The sequence below is a fragment of the Heptranchias perlo genome, chromosome 32 (assembly GCF_035084215.1).
Source record: "Heptranchias perlo isolate sHepPer1 chromosome 32, sHepPer1.hap1, whole genome shotgun sequence".
Lineage (NCBI taxonomy): Eukaryota > Metazoa > Chordata > Chondrichthyes > Hexanchiformes > Hexanchidae > Heptranchias > Heptranchias perlo.
The window spans coordinates 12,841,193-12,859,201 of NC_090356.1; the positions used below are offsets into that span (position 1 = coordinate 12,841,193).

At 39.4% G+C, this 18,009-nt stretch overlaps 3 long non-coding RNA genes across 3 annotated transcripts; all 3 read left to right on the top strand.

Moving 5' to 3' along the window:
* Positions 1–618: 618 nt before the first annotated feature.
* Positions 619–8,259, top strand: LOC137300827 (uncharacterized). Its single transcript, XR_010958160.1, has 3 exons — positions 619–778; positions 6,870–6,962; positions 8,204–8,259. It is a non-coding gene; the product is annotated as an uncharacterized lncRNA (long non-coding RNA).
* A 2,842-nt stretch (positions 8,260–11,101) lies between these two features.
* On the top strand, positions 11,102–15,222 carry LOC137300825 (uncharacterized). Its single transcript, XR_010958158.1, has 3 exons — positions 11,102–11,552; positions 13,858–13,913; positions 14,517–15,222. It is a non-coding gene; the product is annotated as an uncharacterized lncRNA (long non-coding RNA).
* A 72-nt stretch (positions 15,223–15,294) lies between these two features.
* On the top strand, positions 15,295–17,807 carry LOC137300826 (uncharacterized). Its single transcript, XR_010958159.1, has 2 exons — positions 15,295–15,567; positions 17,303–17,807. It is a non-coding gene; the product is annotated as an uncharacterized lncRNA (long non-coding RNA).
* Positions 17,808–18,009: the final 202 nt, after the last annotated feature.

Genomic DNA, 18,009 nt, shown 5'->3' on the forward strand with positions numbered 1-18,009 from the left:
ATTTAAAAGGCTCAAGGATTGACAGTGTTCTGAATATTAAACGTGCAATAGAAATGATTAAACCAGAATAAATATAAATATTAAAGGACGAGTTTTTGCACAATGACAGATGAAGCGGCAGCACCTCAAAGAAAGCAACTGGTAAACTGCATCATAAATTTGAAAGATCCCACTCTCATGAGTTCAGTGCTGGACAGACTCCAACCTGAAAAGATTTTTCATATTTTAAAAATAATCGTGTTTTCTTTTATTCTTCTTGAAGCATATTGATATTATTCTTTGCACCTGAATGCCTGCCTCCCGTTCTCTCCTGGAGGTCAGTGTTAATGTTTCTTAATCTTCCATTTAATTTTTAACAAGAAAAAATGTCCTTGCTTATTTATGTTCCATTGAAGCTCAGCATCAATGAACACAAATCAGCAGACAGCCTGGAACATGTCAGGAAAGGACACTCCATCCCAACAGAATCCAGTGCTGGCAGAGTACACGTCACAGTTTACTAACTCCCAAGCATGCGGTTTAGAAAGATTAAGGAAACTCGCCTTTTAAGTCACCACATATGCCCAAAAATGGTGTCTAGATAATGAGAACTGCATCTTTAAAAGGTTGCAAACAGGCAATATTTGACATCTTTTAAGAGCTATAAAAAGAAGCACTTCAAAAGTGGGGAATGTAGATGCCAATGCATTTAGCATCAAGCAAAGTAAAAGTTATGTGAGATAACCTTGTGTGTCGTGACCTTGAAGACTTTCAAGTAAAATAAAAGAAAACATCATTGGTTCGTACCTGTTACTAATTTTTTTATATTACTGTTCAAATGTCATTCTCATTTTTATCAGCTGCATTATAAATGTGTCAACTATCAAAGATTTTCGATATAGATGAATGCAGTTTCATATTTGCACGTACTCATGGTAACCTGAAGTACATAAGTTTTCATTAACACGTTTGCTCAACTAGTACAGCTTTAGATATAGTTGTTTAATGACACTTTCTATTGCTGTGCTTTTGCACAAAAATGTAGTATTTATCATAGAACACCTTATGTTGCAATGAAACCTATTCGAGGGCCCATGGGGGATCCTAACAGTTATACTAACCCCAATAGTAAAACTAACCCTTAACCTTAAAAGTAACATTAAATATAACACTCTGCTGACCTAACCCTGGCCCTAAGGCTGACCTTAGAAATGAATGAAAACAAATGAGAGCTTTGGTAAACAGTCCTGCTGTGTAAGTGATGCTGTCCTATTAAAGCACAAACACAGACTCCAAACACCTTCTACTTAATGCATAGAACACTTATCTAACGTCTTGTTGCTGGCACTAATTCATGTTTATTGTTTCATCTATACAATAAAAAGTAATTTCAAAATGGTTGTTGTCCATGTTCCTGATAGCACCTGACAATTTGTCAGTTTTTTGTCATCAGATGATTGCTCATAGTGCCGGTCTCTGGCTAAGACTTATGTAAATATAGAAGCTTTGCTTAAAAATGATTTTTTTTTCAGTTGCAGAGTATAGGATTGTCATTAAAACAGAGGAAACCCTTTGGGTTTAATAATTAGCAGTAATAAATTGATCCCCCAGTCAGTAGATGTCTTTTTTATTGAGAAATCTAGGTGAAGAGCTGAGGCCTGAAGTGCTGGACACTACTAAGGTTGAAAAGAGTAGGAGAGAAGGTAAGATAAATGTAGCAGGTGAGATGATGCCATGTTTGTGCGTTATTGGCTTCTTGATTGTAGAAAGAAAAAGACTGCAGAGTTGCACAGTTTTGAGGTCCTGTGAAAGAATGAAGTAGATTTTAACTGTCACTACCGGTGGTAGTGGACCGCCCAATTTACCATTCCGTTGAAGGATGGTGTATTTGAAGCTTAGGAAGAACAAGAGAAGTAACCTCAGAGGAACAAACACCGTGGCGGTATTTATAAGAGACAGGAAAGATTGTAGTGGAAGGGGGGGGGGGAAAGAGAGAAAATTAGTGAGGGAACAAGCTAGAGGTGAAAATGATCACCTATAAAACAACAAGCTTTTGCTGTATCCTGTCCAGCAAAGTAATCTAGGTACGACAAGAGTCCCTACAGATATGGAAGCAGTATTCAAGTCTTGGTTGGACTTGAGCTATGTAGAGAGCTAAGTGTTGTTGAAGGGAAAAAATGTTTAGCCTGAAAGAGGAAACCAAACTCCTTAGAAGCAGTTTTAGCAATGGATGAGTTGTGGGAGTTCCATTTGAAATCAGAGGAAGTAGTGAGGCCAAGAATGTAAATAGATAAAGAAGGAGTAAGTGTGAATCCATTAAAGGTATGAGATGTTGGCTGTTGGTTGGATTGAGGAGAGACATGAAGAAACTGTCTCCAAATAATTGAAAAAAACCTCAAGATTTTCATTGCCACACTGAAGAGGATGGAGATGAAGATATTCCTCAGCATTTGGACTGAGAGGTGTTTGTATTGAGAACAAGGAATCTGAAGAAAGTTGATAAATTTTGAATAGAATTAGGCATCTTCTGGTAACCAAGATTTGCTAACGATCTCTCCAAAGCAGCTATTGGCAGTTGGTAGGTTCATGGAAGACACCAATTTTAATTCCTGTTTCTACTTTGCAGATGAATGATAAAAAATAATTAGTGCTGGGATCTAATAATTGGAGACATATTCGGTATATAGTAGCTGACTGACCATGAATTGCAAGGCTGTAATTCAACTAAATAATTTTGATGGGCAATTTATGAACGAACTAGAATATTGAATTACAGCCTTGAAAGTTTTGTTGGCTATTTGTCATTAGAGAAATCACTTTCAGATTTTCATCGAAATGGTCGATGTGCTAGGTAGAACAGAGATGACAGGATTGCTTAGATAAAAGTGTAAGACATGAAGGTATCATCTATGTAGGAACAGGATTTGGCCATTCAGCCCTTTGAGCCTGTTCTACAGTTCAGTTAGATCATGGTTAATCTGTACCTTTAATCCATTTACCCGCCTTTGCTCCATATTCCTTATTGCCCTTACCTAACAAAAATCTATCAATCTCAGTCTTGAAAGTTTCAATTAACCAAGCATCCACAGCCTTTTGGGGGAGAGAGTTCCCAGATTTCCACAACCCTTTGTGTGAAGAAGTGCTTCATGATTTCACTCCTGAATGGCCTGGCTCTAATTTCAAGATTACGCCTTCTTGTTCTGTATTCCCCCACCAGAGGAAATAGTTTCTCTGTATCTACCCTATCAAATCCTTTTATCATTTTAAACAGCTCAATTAGATCACTTCGAAACTCAAGGGAATACGAGCTAAGTTTAAGCAACCTGGCAGGTGTTCTAGCATGGTGATTTTTTTTTCTCTCTGGTAGCAAACTACTAGTGATTGAGCAATTCTGTACTTATTAGATATTGTCAGTCCTCTAAACTGCATTTATCTGGGTGTCCAGTACCTCCAGTCAGTTCAGTCCAGGTACAGGCCAATGAATTGCATTGCTTATCCAAGGTTCCAGACTCCGGATTTTCATAATTGATTGTTCAGGTACCGAGTAAGGATACCAGTTTGGACATGTCAGGTCAGCACCCTGCCTTCCCTAGAGATGTGTAGGAAAGGTCAAAGATTTCCTGCAGGGTTAGAATAGGCACCTGCTTCAACTGCACTGCTAGAAGAGAAGCAAGCTTCCTTTTTTCTTTAAACAAAGTTTTCATTTTTTTACTCCTTATTTAACAGTTCCTTCCCTTGACTCCACACAGACAACATTTTCCCAATTCAGAGGGCCACAGGTGCCTGGGTTAACTCATCCTCTGATTTCGATCATACCGTGCAATCATGTGGTTCAAATCTGACCAGCTGAGATCAGGAACTCTTTGTGGGGTTTAATTTCTTTTGATGGCACACTGCTTAATACATCCATAGAAAATTCCTTGATGCACTATTTTAAATAACCAGGTTAATGACTGCATTAAGAGACCCCACAAAGGAATTTTATGCAAACAGATAACCATTCCATTGCCAGAGGAATTTGAACACTTGTGTAGAAATCACACTTGTGTACTAATGCACTGTCAAGTCACCTGATGAATGTGCTTTCATCCCAAGTACAATGATGATGGGGAAGGGTTAACATTGACACGTTAATTAAGAGTGGCATCCATATCTGATTCACTCCAGTACAAACCTACCAGTATAAACTGTTTGCCAAAGAGGATTAGAAATGCACTCACAGAGCTGGCACTAGTTCAGATGCGATGATGATGAAGTGCACACATTGAACTCTGATGTTCTTTGGTGGGATTCTATGAATGAAGACAATAAATTGTTGTCAGAAATTGTCTAGTTGATGAAAGTGAATTTTTGTAGCCATGAAAAAACTTTGGCAATAAGACAAACATTAACAGTTATACGTTATTGGAAATCCTCTTATATCAAGCGGGATATATAGATGAAGTGTATCTAGGGATGGAATCAGCAGTGAAACAAGTAGACATTACTGGGGGAAGAGTTCCTCTGTGCAATACAACCATAAATCTATTTAGAAAGAACAAGTTTATGATTTTGATATACAGAGGAAAGCTTTCCTCCATATCATGATGTTTTGAAGTACCAAGTGGAATATCTGTAAATTAATTCTGTACTATGGACTGTGAGTAACACGTGAAAATTACAGGTGACTGCACTATTTTAATGTAGCATTTTTAAATAAAATGTTATTCTTTATAGCTTGGACTAAATATCTATGTTTATAATAAAAATGTGATTTTGTTTTTAATTCTCTCCCCATCTCTTCTGAATAGTGTGAGTTTTGCCAGCAACTTTGCCTAACTAACCATCCTTTATCCTTCATTTGGCAGCTGAGCTTGACCAAGCTTCATCCAACATTCATTTATACGCATTTTCCAGCAGGAGTCATTGAACAGCAGTCAAGAGCAGGAACCCTGACTGACCTTTTCCTACCTTAACCAAGGGATTCTAGGCTTAATTGTAGGACAGTACCAGTGGCTGAGATCTTCTTTCTCGGACCTAGGACCCTCATGAGTTCACTACTTTTCTTCATACAAGTTTTGTTCCCGGTCACAAATCTATACTCACACAAAGCACCTATCATCGGTTAATATGAAGTGTGTGAGAACATTATAAGTTATCTAAGAGCTCTAATTTTCCTTTCCTCTCTCAGGCAGAGTGTTCACTTCAGCTGACTAACTCCTAAGAAAGCCCTGGCTGAGGTTACTCACTTAGCAGGTGGGGGACTCGCGGGCCTAAACTTGTGTCCCATGCACATCGGACTACCAACACACTGCACCATTGGGCCCACCATATCAAAAATATCAATAATCAAGGACTGAATTTTTTTTTTAAATTCGTTCACGGGATGTGGGCGTCGCTGGTGAGGCCAGCATTTATTGCCCATCCCTAATTGCCCTCGAGAAGGTGGTGGTGAGCCGCCTTCTTGAACCGCTGCAGTCCGTGTGGTGACGGTTCTCCCACAGTGCTGTTAGGAAGGGAGTTCCAGGATTTTGACCCAGCGACAATGAAGGAACGGAGATATATTTCCAAGTCGGGATGGTGTGTGACTTGGAGGGGAACGTGCAGGTGGTGTTGTTCCCATGTGCCTGCTGCCCTTGTCCTTCTAGGTGGTAGAGGTCGCGGGTTTGGGAGGTGCTGTTTATTTATCAGATAAACTACCTCTAACAGCTATTAAGGTAAACCAAGAACAAGATTTTTAAGCAACTTAATTACAGGACTACCAGGCTTCATCCAACCCAACACTAATAGAAAATAGCAGGTGGTTGGCAATGAGCTACAAGGCTCTAATCCCAAAATAGTTCAAATGGTTTTATAAGTTGAATGACAGTCTTTGCACCCTCTATGTATATATGCATATATTTTACATTAAATATATATCTTTTAAAACCAACCTAATTCTCATACGATTGAGCCCTCAGCGTGGCTGTTAGGTTGACGTAGCTGACGCAAGATAATGGGTATCTGAGGTGACTTGAAAGAAAGCTCCCTCACGTGAGAGGTACTGTAATATTACAAGATTTTTCATTAGTAGTTTCCCACTTTATGGAGTGTTTCGTGGATAATGTAGTTAATATCTGTTTCCAATGGGAATTAGGTATTTTACAGTCACAAAGCAGTGATTTCAAGGAGCTATTAACATTAATGAGACTGGTGTCTTTCAGCACAGCCAGCAGGTCTCTTCTTAGAATGTTTTAATCAAATCAAACTAGGATTTTTATCAACTCAGGTGGACAAATCCTGAGTGGGAGCTGCAGAATTCGGGCCTTTTCCTTCCACACATGTACTTTCTTAATAAAAGCAAAAGTGGAGCCCACTTCACATCAAATCCTCCTTAAGTAAAACAACTCATAGACAAAATCATTCACATTCAGTGCAATGTAAATATTATGGTTAAGACTCACTTTATTAACTAGCAATATAAGTTATCTAAGAGCTCCGATTTTCCTTTTCTCCCTTGGGGGAGTGTTTCACCTCAGCTGAGGAATTCCGAAAGAAGCACTGGCTGAGCTCAAACACTTACCATGAGGGTAATCAAGTGTCAGAGGACAAAGTTACGAGGGAAGACTGGAAAAACTTGGGCTTTTTGGTTCTTAAGGGAGGTGACTGAGATGTACGGTTCACATAGGTAAAAGGCAAAATTTAGCTTTGATGTCAGGAAATTTCTTCTTCACACACAGAGTGACCGATACATGGAATGTATTTCAGGGTAGACTGGCGAGACAAAAGTTATTGAAGAAACAGTTGGATGCTGTAATAGGGGAACTGTAGATTCTCTCTGGATGAATGAGATGGGATGATCCTGTTATTCACTGCACTATCCAGTCCCATAGTATTTTACGTTGCTAATGTCATTGTTTCTTTCTTCACAGGCTCCTGTCTTGTTACAAAGTTTGGAGATGCAGATTCCTTGCATATCAGGAAATTTCACATAGCAAAATTCCCCCTTATCTCAAGCATTCCATGTAAGTAAGGGCGTACTGTTGAGTAATGCATATGAAAAAAGTGTACAACATCTACTGGCCAATGTCGATTTTTTTCCATTCTTATATGCTGTATTGCTGAAAGTTTGAAAAAGATATGTCAAATAATAAAACCGAATTTGGGAGATAGTCGGCAGAATTACACAATGAGTGTCATGATAAGATGAACTGATGAAAGGATTAAATCAATGTGTCATCTGATTTAGCACACACCATGGGCCAGAACTACAGTTTGCAACTTGGATTAAACTTAGAAAGCGCAAGAAATCTTTCACTAAGCTTTATTTCAGTAGAATCTTTAAACAAGTAAAATCAGCACTGCCTTCTCAAACAGTTCTTTAAATTTTTAAATCAACTCAGCCCTTCCCAATGACATTGAGTGTATTATATGCATACTGTTGATTCAGCAAGGCTATTTCTTCTTGATTAATAAGCTTTGGACGGTATTACATTATAGTAGCATTAGAATGGCAGTTAATCTGTGCGCTGTCTTTGCAACAATATGAAAAAAGAAATATAGAAAAATAACGGTCATCTGCACAAAGGGACCTTAAAATGATCCTGGGAGACAGATTGTGTTTGCCTGCGTAAGTGTGAATGTGTGTGGCTGGTTTCTGCTTCATCATTCACAATTTTTTAATTAAATAATGCTAGGATATAATTTTATCATATTTGTTTTGCATCATTGGGAGAATAAAGCATGAAGGATGCCAGTCTACTTTGTTCAACCTTGGTTTATATATATATATAAAAATTAATTGCTACACTGCTTGCAGTGTCTTAGTTGAAATTGATTATTGTCGAAAAGTATAGGGATTGGGGTTTTATGGTCTCAGATTTTCTTCTTGTCACGAAAAGCTGGTTAGAAATGAAATCCCTTTTCATCCTCTGCACCTGTCCTCGTCTGAAAGCTGAGAGAACAGACGCCAAATAGGACAGAAGCTGCATTGATACACGTTAGTTTGAAATATTTATTAGCCTTTGACACTGTTGAATAGAAAAGCTGAGTAATCGCTGAGAAGCAGCATCTCTTTTGTTTCACCTGTCTGCATTTTACAAATACCGACTTTCACAAGTAAATTTTCTATTTGGTACTGTATACGCTGTACAGACGAAGTGAGCTTTTTACACACATACTGTACATAGACGCATGTCAAAGGGTCTGTGTGTACTCTTTATGTGTTTGTGTAACCTCCTTGCCATCAATTTTACTCACTTTTCAGGAAATTGACTGAACAGGAATTGATACTGAAATATTAGAATGTGCATTCTCCAGCAAAGTCGTTGGTATCCTTTTACCTGCAATGAAAAGATTTGTAAAATACTGTTATTAGATTAAATTACTACATTTTGCTGGAAAGTGGGAAAAATAAAATCTACAGCTCAAAGCAGACACACTGTGAGAACATTAGCTGGCTATTTGTGGCAAAAATATAGATATTGAATAGGAATTTACAGCTTAAAATAGTCTGTTGAAATCCAGCACATGTGTACCTTAGAATTACACGATTCTGTGTTTGTTCTTTTCTAAATTATTTGTCCCTTTCATCTTCATGCCATGATGAGAGGAAAGGTAAGTGTCTTCCTCTCAAGAAGTGAGTGAGAACAGGCAGAGTAACTGTCTCTCTGATTTTCCATCCCTCACCCCCCCCTCCACATGGCATCTCTCCTGATTGCAAGGGTGAGAGTGGAATCTCATCATTTTGAAAATGGTGGATACAGTCCTGCGCCTGAACCCTCCAGGCCAGAGTGAGGGGAGAACGATCTGGTTGTTATGTGTTTACATCATAAACATGCTCTTTTTAAATGCATTTGTGACATTGCTTCACATAGCAACCAGACTAATTCTCTCCCGGGATGTTTTTAACTTCACTGACATCACAACCTCGCAGAGCTACAATCTTTAATCCAAACTGAATTCTGACATGACTGTGCAGCAGTCTGTAGGATCAGTGGTGATGGGCTGTAGAACACGAGCAGTGGACTGGGAAAATCCATTCAACATTACTCCCATTCCCTTTACATCTCTGATCTCAAAAACACTCAGCCAGCCTTTCCTTTCTCCCAAGTCTATATTGGTGGAGATTTTGGCCAGAATCTGGACAGCCAGATTCTCTAAATAGTGCTCATATGTCACACTCAGAGACACGATGGGCCAATTGACCTCTTCCTGAGCTGTACACTTCTATGGTATTCATGGAGCTGCACAGTACACAGTGTCTTCTAGTTAATTTGTTGTAAGTCTTTTCCAAGTACAATATCAAATAATGATTCTGTAACACCTTAATCAGAAATATACACTGAGTTAACTCAGTTCTGTTTATAACCCTTTTGCAAATGAGGGTTTAACGTTTTGTAGGAAATTTATTTTTGTAGCAAGAACATCCTCACACTCTCTCACAAACTATTTCTTCTTTTGAATCTGAAAGTGATTGTTTCCAATCACAATCAGACTGATAGTTTAGTGAGTTGCAATCCCGTGGTACTGGGTTAGACTCCTAATGATGAACTCAAACCTAAGATCATTCAGATTTTATGTGGGATACTGTGTTAAGTAGTACATTAACTGAATGATTCAGCTAGCGACTATTTTATGTACCTAATTATCCAATCATAACTAAAAATTCAGGTGAGTTTTTGTGTGTGTTCATGTATCTCTATGAGACCCAGTGTCATTCCTCACTCAGTTCTCGACCCGCAGCAAGCACACCTCTTACTACCTGAGACACAGAGAGATGCTGGCATTGGGACCGGAAGCAACTGAGGAATGTGTGGTCAAGTTTGTCTCACTCACCAGCTAAAGGGAGGATGTCATAGATAAGCAGGAATAAAATGGTAAGAAAATCAGTCCTGACCACACTTCTTATACTCTCTGCAAAAAAAAAAGAGGTTCCAGGTCAGCCTGTTCCAGACGTGAGGGTGAGAGCCAGTGATTCCTTTAATTACCTTTTCCATCACTTGTCTAGGACCACACATGTAAGAAACATGAGTTGTACACTTGTTCACATTGTAGTATTGAAGAACACTTAGACAGCCTGACTGATAAGATCAACTCACCTTTGCTTAAGATGTTAAAAGGAATGTGATTTTACACATCCACTACATTGCAAGGAAGGAGGAAATGGGGTCCATTACCCCAGTCTCCATCTGAAAAGAAACATATATACATTCGAAAATGTTAGTCTGAAATTCATGGAGACAGAAGTTTTTCACAGCTAATGCCATTTTTACAGGAAGTATTCCACTAGCCCCCTCACCTCAAGTAACTTCCTTCTGTAAGCTACTTCATGGTAGGGCTGTATCAACATAATAAACGGTGGTACCAGAGACATTAGCTTTAATTATCTAAAATAATCTTTAAAAAGGAGCAATAATTCCCCCCCCCCTCTGTAGCAATTCACCACTACAGGCAGTACCTAGGAGAAGCAGCAATATCTGTGATCTGGAATCTGGCACAGTTAGGCTGTCACACTGAAAACTTCTGTGTAACTGGCAAATGTTAATATGCTCAGTGCATGTGTCAAGTGTGGAGATATTCATCTGAAGCTGGTTTAAACCCTGCAGTTTTCGGACGGGGGGTAGGTCACACCTGTTGCGGAACTTGATAGAAGGCTTATTTATAAACTTTCAGCCTGGGATTCTTTCTGAACTTCAATATGCTGACGTCTAGAGAGGGAGAGCTGGGCACAGAAATGCCTGTTTATTAAATGCTTTTAAAGAGCCACTCGTCATTTCTGAGCCTTTCTGCATTACTCCATAAAGCTATCAACTGTCACGCTTTCTCAAGATGCCTTTTAAAATACTGTTCAAGGACATTCAGGGCAGCTTGTCTAAACACGCATTTACGTGCTACACAATGTTTCTCTTTTATGAAAACATTCAAATCCTGCCTTTCTGTTATAAAACTTTTATCCTCATGTTCATTTTTTAACCTTGTGACAAAGTTTAGTTAAGTCAAAGGGAATATATTTTTCTCCGAGTTTCATAATTCATCTGGCATAAGCTGGCAGGATGGTGGCTGTCTCTTTAAAAGCAGGCTCTGGAAAAAAATCCATAAAAGGACAAAATTCATAATTAAACCAACGTTATGATTTGAACCCTCCCCTAGTGAGGTGGTCACAAAGTGGCGTGAGTTATTTGGCATCTAGTGGGATTTGATTCCATGTTTTGAGGTTCCTATCTGGAATTTATTCACAGCTTTGGGGCCCAGTTTTTTTTTGTGTTGAAAGGACACATATTCATGCTGTTAAGCTCTGTTTTCAACTTTTGACTGATGACTCGACAGGTGGTGCCTGGGCTTCTCGCCGTGTCAGATGAACCTCCCCGACAGAAACGGACAATTCGAGACTCGGATACCCGCTGATCTGACACTTTTCTCCCAGGCAAATTCCTCCTCAACTGTAAATAAATAATACCCTATCTCCCGAAAAAAAAACATTTTGCAGCCAGTCACTTTGTTGGCAGAGGGAGCCTTTCCAAGACATACATCTGTGTTTAAAATTAGACAACCCGTTCTCAACGTCCAGAGCATCTGACAACACGTAGTAAACTTCAAACTGGTGACCTAAACACGTAAGATTTCTACATTGCAAACATTTCTTTCCAAGTTGACAGAACATTTCGGCTGTTGCCTTTTGAAAAAAAATTATACGTATATATATATCTGGTGGTTGCTGCGAAATGACCTTGATAAGGTCATCTGCAATATTCTTAATTATACAATCACGTGGAGCTGTGATTAAATTTACCTGATCAAGGGGTCAAATGGTTGAATTCAGTTATTTTTTCAAACTGAAAGATGTCCCTTTTTTATTTAGAAAGTTTATCACCATTTCTCGGGATGTCGATTCCAGATTTTAGTTACTTGCATGTTTAGTACAACAATGGGCCAGTTCACTGCTCTGCTGTTTGTTTGCATATTATTTGCAAGTTGCATCTATTTTACATTGGGGAGATTGTAGCTTTCTGCACAGCCGTTTTGAAATGAGGTAAAAGTGTCCGATTTTAAATTGGGCGTCCAGTCAGTGAGGGAAATTGAGGGAGGGAGAAACACAATTTCTACTCTTGTCTAGTTAGGGAGGAGGGGCTGACTTTTATTTAACTGTTGGTGGTAAACTGCTGTATAATTCTCACTCTGTGCCCCCGCCCCCATCCAAAACCGGGCTGTTATTTCAAGTGCTATATGTTGAGTTTTTTTTTAAATCCCATATTAATTTTCTTGCTATTTCTTCAAAGGCAACTAGTGCTATACAAATCTACTAAAAATCATTTAATTAAAAATGAATAATGCATTTCATAGTAATAATATATTTAATGTACTAAATCGGTGTCTGTAAGCAAAACATGGCTTGTTGAAGTGACAGTACAGAAGTCCTACCACGCTTATTGGGTCCCCTTGAAAATATTAATTCAAATCCAACAGAACTGAGTGTCAGTTGCAGGTAGTTTGATTAAAAATAAACTTAATGTTTAAAAGGTCCTGCTGACTATCCAGTGAATTGGTAACATCTGCCTTTAATTTAATATTGATTGGGAACTAGTGACAGTTGATTTCATGGGGAGAGGGGTGTTAAGACAGCAGCTGCAGTATTTGGGGCTTAAAGTACAAAATACAGGCAGCTAACGAATTGCTTTAACAAATTATTTGTATAGTTAGTTGTTAATTTCGTGATTAATTCAAAAGGAGATCAGATTACTTCCTCCATTAGTCGGGTATACGGATCAACCCCATCGTCCGAACTGTCCTTCCCTTCCGGATCAATACAATAACTAAATACACCCCAATGACACTTCTTTTTAAATAGATCGAGGAGAAATGTATGGATTGCACTTTACAGCTTTTTGCAGACATTCAGAGATAGATTTCAGGATCTGCAGGCTCTAACTTTACAAAACAGCCTTGCATTCATTCCCGGAGTTTAACTTTGATGTGCAATTGTGTCGTGCTTTGCCCCCGAATGCTATTTAGAGATGGTTCTGGTAATATAAATATCTCTGTTCTTCTAGCATTCGAAGAGTTCACAGGAAAAAAGGTCGTTGTACCTATTGAAAATTCTGTTTCAGGAGAGTTCAAGTGCAGGTCGAAAAATCGATTCTTTTTTTTGTGTTTCCTGTTGGGTTTTTGCACAGATCAGCATCGAAGACGTCTGGGGAAAGGCCAGATATCATAAAAAATGACAACAAAACCAGTATATACAGTAAGAAAGAATAACTACCCAATACTCTTTAATTACTCCGTAGCCTTTCATTTACAAAACATTAACCTGAATGATCTCACTTCAACTAATCCTATTGTTGCTGCACCTACACCCAACACGATAGTGTTAAAATATATCAATTCAAACTGATTCCGCTTCGTAATATTAAATCAGGGTTATGAATTCGTTTATTAAAAAAAACAGAACTGATAAATACCAATTTGGTCCTTTCCATATAATTTGTTCATAATTCTGGCTAAAGAAATGTCACTGCACAGCACATTAATATAATATTCCAAGGCCTTGTGTGCAATACTCATATTGATTGCATTTATTAGACTCCAGGGAGGAGAAATAATTCTTGAAAGTAGTAGACAACTGGCAGCCAAACATTGCTAGACTCACTTGGACAAACTTAACCCTTTGATTGCTATGGTAACCATTTGTGCATTGGATTTCCAATTAGAAATGATTTTTTTTTTGTTTAGAAAACAAATCTACCTGTTCACCATGTTGTGGTGCGTTGCCATTGGACACGATGCTGACACTTCACAGAATGTCATTTAAAGTACATTGAGCCACTGTTCTCACAGTTACAATAATAACAATCCCCATATATATAATTACAGCATACCCTGAATTACTTTTCGTTTATTTTTTAATCAGTCTTGTTTTTATAGGCACTGATGGCCATCAGTACATGTGAACATATGAGGACAGGGCTCCCCACCTAACAGTAAGTTCCATTTAACACAAGGTTTGCTTCATGTATTTTTTTTGACTGTGGGACGAAATCAGGATGGCGGGAATAAGACTTTCAGCTGCTAACTACCTGATATAGTGGACCGTGGTTCTTAGAAAGTTGCTGCCCTTTGCCCTTTTTGCGTTTCTTTTGTGTTTTATCAGCAATGCGAAGCCCACCCGTGTCCCGGCATCTTACCAATGGCAAGGTGAATTCCTGATGTATCAAATCATTTTCCTGGCAAAGTCAGCATTTGACTGAAATCACTTTGTAATGTAAATACAGTCTTGATGTCTCTCCAGATTTTTTTATCCAATAACCGAACAATAATTATTATTCTGTGGAAGTATGACAAATTAGTTTGATTTTAACTCAGCAAGATGGTAATGGTATCGGCATTTTATTATTCCCTCAACCCTCTGAGTAAAGACATCAGGGCAACATAATGACAATTATCACAAATTAGAATGAATTTCTTGTTATTTCGGCGTTCTGAAGCCTTTGGCTAAAGATATTAAAATAACAGAAAAGCAGCATAAATGAGATTATGGCCGTTTACCCTTTTACTTATTGTTCCTTGTTATAATTTTTTCCCAGCTACTTCTCATTTCGCCCCCTCTTTATCCAGTGCTGAGGGCAGTGACAGTATGGATTGAAACCGTCTGGCGTCCCACTGAAACCTTCCATCCTTTGTCATTAAACAATATTGATGTTCATTAACCAGGGCGTCAATGTGTCCTACTAGAAATGAAAGGAGAGTAATCCGAGCAAAATTTTGACCCTGAAAAGTAGGCTTTGAGAAAACCTGTGTCAAAGAATGTCTCCCTACAGAAAAAAGTTAATTTTTATAGAATTAAATATATATATACATGTATATTTCACACCAGAGCCAGGGTTTGTGAATTTCTGGTGTTTTATTCCGGGTTGAATACGTGACACAATATACCGAATTGAAAGCTTGTTTGCAACCACACCCAGTTTGTTTGATGTACACAACACACGATGCGAGGGAGCCAAATGAACTTGCAAATCATGTTTAAACGATAAAAAAATATAAGGTCACCTTAAAACCTTCGCTTATATAACTAAATGAAGATCGTAACTTTTAAAACCGATTAGATTATACTTAATATAATCAGTTTTATCATTTCAGTGCTGTTGTATGTGTACTATTTGAAAACAATACTATACTTTTGTATTATTAGATTTCACCTTTAATACATGAACATTTAAAATGTTACAAAAGTTTCCTTTTAAATTATCATGTGATTCACAGAAAATATTAACACACAAGAGTTGTGTAGAGCACCTATCCATTAAATATTTGTTTATTTAAATTGTCTTGTTAGCGTGCGATGTTGTCAACATATTTTGATCTGTTGTACTTGACACAGACACTCGGTGTTAACATCTGAATGAGATTCAGGCTGCTCTGCGATTAAGCCATTCTCAAAGCGCCCCCTGCTGACACGGGCTGTAATTACTTCTCTCAGTGGAGTACAGCATGGTTTCCGCAGGGTCCTGTGAACCAAAGCACTATTAATCACGCTGCTGCAGATTTGTGCGTATTGTGGAGTGGTTCAACTGAGAAAACAACCTTCACTTTGAAAGCCGATGCCTTCCATTGCAGAAAGCTGGGTCACATTCAGTAAGACTTTCCCACTTGTGGTTTACATTTTAAAAAGCTGCCCTTCGTAATGTTGCAAACAAAGTGTAAAATTTAGCAGAAGGCCTTTAAACATTTAGGGAAAGGCCAACAATGCACTCTTTTTTTATATTTCAAAATAAACTTTATTCATAACATTTGTAAAGGTACATACAAAGTAATTCAAGGCACGCTTCAAATAATACAATACAGGTCATACAATTTGCAATAGTCCCGGTACAATCAGTACAGCTACGCACCATACATTGTACGTACAGTTCATGGCATCCATATGGTGCCTCATTGCACTACAGTCATTATAGGTTACAGATACATTGTGTTACATTCATTTTTCATTTTACATTCTGCCGGAAGGGGTTTTTCCCTGATTCCAGTTCTTTGGTATACAAAGGCGGGAAGGCTCTTAATGGTGGCCTTTCCCCATAGAGCCTTTGGGTAGGTTGCACCTTGCCTCAGTGTGTCCCGCAGCATGTACTCCTGGACCTTGGAGTGTGCCAGTCGGCAACACTCAGTCGTGGACATCTCCTTCAGCTGGAAGACCAGCATATTTCAGGAGGACCAAAGGGCCTCCTTCACTGAGTTGGTGGTCTTCCAGCCGCAGGTGGTATCTGTCTCCGTGTGCGTCCCCGGGAACAGTCTGTAGAGCACCGCGTCCTGTTGTACCGAAATGTTTGGGATGAACCGGGACAGATACCAACGCATCTCTCTCCACACCCTCTGCGCCAAGGGGCAGCCCATCAGGAGGTGGAAGACGGTCTCCTCCCCGCCGCAGCCTTGAAGGCAGCTTGCGGTGGCGCTGAGGTTCTGTGTGTGTTGGAAGGACCGCACTGGGAGGGCCTTTCTCACCACCATCCAGGCTACATCCTGCTGCCTGTGGGTCAGATCCGCGACGAGACGTTCTGCCAAATGGCATTGACCGTCTGGTCAGGGGAGACACCAATTGAGTCCACCCTCTCTGTTCCTTGCAGAACTCTGAGAACCTTTCGTGTCAACCACTGTCTGACGGCCTTGTGGTCAAAGGGGTTCCTCCTCAGGAACTTCTCCACCTGGGGCAGGTGGTGGGTGGGGGGGGAACGGTCCAGCTGGATGGGACATCCTGCGCCTGCTCGGCCAGCGTGGCCAGACCCAGCCTTCTCAGTGTGTTGGACAGGTAGAAACCCAGCACATAGTGACACTTGGTGTTTGCGTACTGGGGCTCTACACATATCCTGAGGCAGCCACACACAAAGGTGGTCATCAGGATCAGAGTGGCGTTCTGGACGCTCTTCCCCCCCCCCTCCTCCTCCGCACTCTCGATTTGTTCCTTATCTGGAGCCAAGTAAAGGCACAGACACAGTATTTAGTCCATCACATATCATTCTATCTGATCCATCCTGCCACAAATCAGTGAGGATAGGCAGCACTCTGTGGATTTATTTAAGTGGATTTTTTTGTTGCTTTATAATTTTTAATGGAATTTTTGTTCTATTAATGGGATTGAAAGTTAAAAGGATAAGTGTAAATATAGATGATCAAACACTCAGAACATTATGCGCTAGTCCTTCTGGGACCATAGACATCTCAGCTGTAGAATAAAACTGGTCAAAGTTGAATAATGTAGCTTGAAATATAAGAATGATATCACAGGATTTTTGTCTGATAGTCTTCAGGGACGAAGAGAAATTTCACAGAGTTATCTTCTTGGAATTTTTACCAGTGGTCATTTGCTTATCTACAGAGACTAAACACCATGGATACAGCCCATGACTTCCAACAGACCATATACAATAATGGATCAAAAGCAAAATACTGCGGATGCTGGAAATCTGAAATAAAAACTGAAAATGCTTGAAATACTCAGCAAGTCAGGAAGCATCTGTGAAGAAAGAAACAGAGTTAACGTTTCAGGTCGATGACCTTTCGCCCCTCCCTATCTTTGTAACCTCCTCCAGCCTTACAACCCTTCAAGATTTCTGCGCTCCTCCAATTCTTGCCTCTTGCGCATCCCTGATTTTAATCGCTCCGCCATTGGCGGCTGTGCCTTCAGCGGACTAGGCCCTAAGCTGTGGAATTCCCTCCCTAAACTTCTCTCTCCTCCTTTAAGATGCTCCTTAAAACCTACCTCTTTGACCAACCTGTCCTAATATCTCCTTATGTGGCTAGGTGTCAAATTTTGTTTGACAATCGCTCATGTGAAGCACCATGGGATATTTTACTATATTAAAGGCGCTATATAAATGCAAGTTGTTGTTGTTGTGAAGCACTCTGAGATTTCCTGTCATGAAAGTTCTTTCTTCATAGTATAAGTGACAAAGCAATATTGATGCACTTATATTACCCATGTCTGAAACACCAAACACGAGTGGAATTGGGTGATCTGAACCAACACAGCTGGAATTGTAACTCCATTGTGTCAGTTGCCTTTCAAGTCCCAGCCATGGCTGA